Genomic DNA, 5000 nt, shown 5'->3' with positions numbered 1-5000 from the left:
TGGGGTCCGTCAGTGTGTGTGTCTGGGGTCCATCAGTGTGTGTCTGGAGTCCGTCAGTGTGTGTCTGGGGTCCATCAGTGTGTGTGTCTGGGGTCCGTCAGTGTGTGTCTGGGGTCCGTCAGTGTGTGTGTGTGTGTGTGTGTGTCTGGGGTCCGTCAGTGTGTGTCTGGGGTCCGTCAGTGTGTGTGTCTGGGGTCCATCAGTGTGTGTCTGGGGTCCGTCAGTGTGTGTCTGGGGTCCGTCAGTGTGTGTCTGGGGTCCGTCAGTGTGTGTCTGGGGTCCATCAGTGTGTGTCTGGGGTCTGGGGTCCGTCAGTGTGTGTCTGGGGTCCGTCAGTGTGTGTCTGGGGTCCGTCAGGGGTCCGTCAGTGTGTGTCTGGGGTCCATCAGTGTGTGTCTGGGGTCCGTCAGTGTGTGTCTGGGGTCCGTCAATGTGTGTCTGGGGTCCGTCAGTGTGTGTCTGGGGTCCGTCAATGTGTGTCTGGGGTCCATCAGTGTGTGTGTCTGGGGTCCGTCAGTGTGTGTCTGGGGTCCGTCAGTGTGTGTCTGGGGTCCGTCAGTGTGTGTCTGGGGTCCATTAGTGTGTGTCTGGGGTCCATCAGTGTGTGTCTGGGGTCCGTCAGTGTGTGTGTCTGGGGTCCGTCAGTGTGTGCCGTCTGGGGTCCGTCAGTGTGTGTCTGGGGTCCGTCAGTGTGTGTCTGGGGTCCATCAGTGTGTGTCTGGGGTCCTTCAGTGTGTGTCGTCTGGGGTCCGTCAGTGTGTGTCTGGGGTCCGTCAGTGTGTGTCTGGGGTCCATCAGTGTGTGTCTGGGGTCCGTCAGTGTGTGTGTCTGGGGTCCATCAGTGTGTGTCTGGAGTCCGTCAGTGTGTGTGTCTGGGGTCCATCAGTGTGTGTGTCTGGGGTCCATCAGTGTTTGTCTGGGGTCCGTCAGTGTGTGTCTGGGGTCCATCAGTGTTTGTCTGGGGTCCATCAGTGTGTGTCTGGGGTCCATCAGTGTGTGTCTGGGGTCCATCAGTGTGTGTCTGGGGTCCGTCAGTGTGTGTCTGGGGTCCGTCAGTGTGTGTGTCTGGGGTCCATCAGTGTGTGTCTGGGGTCCATCAGTGTGTGTGTCTGGGGTCCGTCAGTGTGTGTGTCTGGGGTCCATCAGTGTGTGTCTGGGGTCCATCAGTGTGTGTCTGGGGTCCATCAGTGTGTGTCTGGAGTCCGTCAGTGTGTGTCTGGGGTCCATCAGTGTGTGTGTCTGGGGTCCGTCAGTGTGTGTCTGGGGTCCGTCAGTGTGTGTGTGTGTGTGTGTGTGTGTGTCTGGGGTCCGTCAGTGTGTGTCTGGGGTCCGTCAGTGTGTGTGTCTGGGGTCCATCAGTGTGTGTCTGGGGTCCGTCAGTGTGTGTCTGGGGTCCGTCAGTGTGTGTGTCTGGGGTCCATCAGTGTGTGTCTGGGGTCCGTCAGTGTGTGTCTGGGGTCCGTCAGTGTGTGTGTGTGTGTGTGTGTGTGTGTGTCTGGGGTCCATCAGTGTGTGTCTGGGGTCCGTCAGTGTGTGTGTCTGGGGTCCATCAGTGTGTGTCTGGGGTCCGTCAGTGTGTGTCTGGGGTCCGTCAGTGTGTGTGTCTGGGGTCCATCAGTGTGTGTCTGGGGTCCATCAGTGTGTGTCTGGGGTCCGTCAGTGTGTGTCTGGGGTCCATCAGTGTGTGTCTGGGGTCCGTCAGTGTGTGTCTGGGGTCCATCAGTGTGTGTCTGGGGTCCATCAGTGTGTGTCTGGGGTCCATCAGTGTGTGTCTGGGGTCCATCAGTGTGTGTCTGGGGTCCGTCAGTGTGTGTGTCTGGGGTCCATCAGTGTGTGTCTGGAGTCCGTCAGTGTGTGTCTGGAGTCCGTCAGTGTGTGTCTGGGGTCCATCAGTGTGTGTGTCTGGGGTCCGTCAGTGTGTGTGTGTGTGTGTGTGTGTCTGGAGTCCGTCAGTGTGTGTCTGGAGTCCGTCAGTGTGTGTCTGGGGTCCATCAGTGTGTGTCTGGGGTCCGTCAGTGTGTGTGTCTGGGGTCCATCAGTGTGTGTCTGGAGTCCGTCAGTGTGTGTCTGGAGTCCGTCAGTGTGTGTCTGGGGTCCATCAGTGTGTGTGTCTGGGGTCCGTCAGTGTGTGTCTGGGGTCCGTCAGTGTGTGTGTCTGGGGTCCATCAGTGTGTGTCTGGGGTCCATCAGTGTGTGTCTGGGGTCCGTCAGTGTGTGTGTCTGGGGTCCATCAGTGTGTGTCTGGAGTCCGTCAGTGTGTGTCTGGGGTCCGTCAGTGTGTGTGTCTGGGGTCCATCAGTGTGTGTCTGGGGTCCGTCATTGTGTGTCTGGGGTCCATCAGTGTGTGTGTCTGGGGTCCATCAGTGTGTGTCTGGGGTCCGTCATTGTGTGTCTGGGGTCCATCAGTGTGTGTGTCTGGGGTACATCAGTGTGTGTCTGGGGTCCATCAGTGTGTGTGCGAGTGTCTGATGTGTTCAAGTGCCGCTTGATTCCTGCTTTTAGTGTCAGTAAACAGTGCGGACAGCCATCGATCGACCGAGAGAAAGAGCATCAATACACACTCATATAATCTTACTGTTCAAATTACAATCCGGCCTCTAGCTCATAAATGCCAGAGGAGAACTGGCCCCCGACTGAGCCTGGGTTCTCCCAAGGGTTTTTAGGTCACCTGATGGAGTTTTTCGGTTCCTTGCCACTGTTGCCTTTGGCTTGCTCAGTTGGGGATATTTAATTTAATTTGATCAATCAATAAATTCCTCTTGAAACAAACTTTGTTGTATTATTTTAATTTAATACTGTGAAGCTGCTTTGATACAATCTGTATTGTGAAAAGCGCTATACAAATAAACTTGACTTGACTTGATACACATTCACTGAGACACACACATTCACTGAGAGACACACAGAGACACACACATTCACTGAGACACACACACATTGCTGTGAAATCCCCATTCAGACTTTATAACATTAACACACCAGTAAATGCCTCCAAATAATACAAGTGTATTACTCAGGATGAATAGAGTTGTGTTGTTTCTCACTGAATTGTTTTAAAGGGGAAGCGTGTCATTTTTGTGCCGAACCTCAAGTTTACACGCGTCAAAATGATAGAAAAAAATTCTGCTCACACTTTAAGCCTTTATATATAATGCATTATAAAAGTATTTTAATGCATTAATTATGCATCTTATGATCTGATGAATAATTGTAACCACGGTTATAATACATTATAATACTTCATAATTCATTGAACGCATCATTATAAAGCATAATGCATTAAAACAGCCTATTTCAGATGTAAGGAATCTGCTAATATTATACTGCATTTTAACTTTCATTACAATTATTTATGAAAAGCTGTAATGCATTATAACATACAATCTTCAAGTAAAGTGTTAGTAAAATTCTTAATGTGAATTTTCAGCATCATTACTCCAGTCTTCAGTGTCACATGATCCTTCAGAAATCATTCTATTATGATGATTTGATGCTCAAGAAACATTTATGATTATTATCAGTGTTGAAAACAGTTGTGTTTTATTAGATACGGGAAATGTTAGATTTCACTCTTTTTTCAGAATTATTTTAAGAATAAAAAGTTTAAAAGAAAATTTATTTGAAATATTATTTTTGTAACAATGTCAAATATTTACAGTCTATTAACTGTCAATTTAATGCATCCTCACTGAATAAAATTATTCATTTATTCATTTTTAATTTTATATATATATATAATTTTATTACTTATTTATTATTTTTATTACTGCAATCATATATATATATATATATATAATAATTTTACCAGTATTTTCTTAGGTAAGTACATGTAAGTGCACATACAGTCAAATAAATTGCAACCAAATATATATATATATATATATATGAAGAAAATACTGGTAATGTGAGGTAACTACATGGGTTACGGTTAGATGAAGCCGGTACAGATTCAGATTTAGTCTATATAACCCATTTATAACCCAGTTATTGTAATTGCTATAATAAGTATATAGTGTGTACGTGGGGAACAGGACGGTACACTAAAGTGCCACCATATCAATATATATCACATCAAAAAATTAAGGTAACACTTTATTTTACAGTGTCATGTTACATTTTGTTACCATAGTAATAACAGTAAATTATGCATAATTACATGCAACTAACCCTCAACCAAACCCTAATCCTACCCTAACCCTATAGTAAGTACATGTTGTATTACTCAGTACTTAAATATATAGTTACACTGTAACAATGACACCTTCAAATAAAGGGTTACACTATATTTTAAGGTTTCATTGTTACACTGTAATTATATATTTAAGTACTGTGTAATATTAATTAACAACATGTGCTTACTATAGGGTTAGGGTAGGATTAGCATGTTAGTTGCATGTAATTATGCATAATTTACTATAGTAAGTACATGTAACATGACACTGTAAAATAAAGTGTAACCAAAATGTATCTAAACAATGTTTCTGCAACTTTCCCCAGGAGTTTCTGAGACGCTGTTACTGAGACGCGAGTCTTGAGTGTGTATTACATCATTCTGTGCTGTGAACTAAACTCCCACAATCCTTTAAGGCAAAAAGTTGTTCCCGAAGAGGAACGTGTGTGAGTCGCGGTTTCAACAAACCACTGTTAGTGTTCAATATTCATGAAGAACTTCTGCTACAGTAAGTCTGGAACCGTGGTCTCAGCATCTCCTGTTCGTCCTGTCGTGTGTGTGTCGTGTGTGTGTGTGTGTGTGTTTGTGCGTCTGCTTGTATCGCTCTATTGTGGAGAACCGCATGTTGACAGTGAGTAAACAGAAGGGTGGCGTGACATTGCTCTACTTCCCTCTGTTAAGTGATTCTGTTCTTCATAACCTCCAGCCATGTGTCCGTTTGTTAGGTGTTGAATAATGTGAGTGAGATAACGTGTGTGTGTGTGTGTGTGTGTGTGTGTGTGTGTTTCCTCATGACACAGGCCTCCAGCTGTCTCTGACCCACAATCCC

At 46.1% G+C, this 5000-nt stretch overlaps 1 protein-coding gene across 2 annotated transcripts in view; it reads left to right on the top strand.

Moving 5' to 3' along the window:
- The window catches only part of LOC309496737 (uncharacterized protein), a 103672-nt gene that overhangs the window by 51134 nt on the left and 47538 nt on the right, over nt 1-5000 (top strand). The window contains exons 1-2 of one of the 2 annotated variants that reach the window (XR_014205197.1): nt 4601-4679; nt 4972-5000. The exon at nt 4972-5000 is cut by the window's right edge and continues 49 nt beyond it. The gene's annotated coding sequence lies outside the window, so the exon portion shown is untranslated. Of the gene's footprint in view, nt 1-4600; nt 4680-4971 lie in introns of those variants that run through there. The other variant, XM_082166877.1, reaches the window with a different exon arrangement.

The sequence above is a fragment of the Leuciscus leuciscus genome, assembly GCF_965113295.1.
Source record: "Leuciscus leuciscus genome assembly, chromosome: 4".
NCBI classification, from domain to species: domain Eukaryota; kingdom Metazoa; phylum Chordata; class Actinopteri; order Cypriniformes; family Leuciscidae; genus Leuciscus; species Leuciscus leuciscus.
This window is presented reverse-complemented; position numbering and strand designations above follow the sequence as displayed.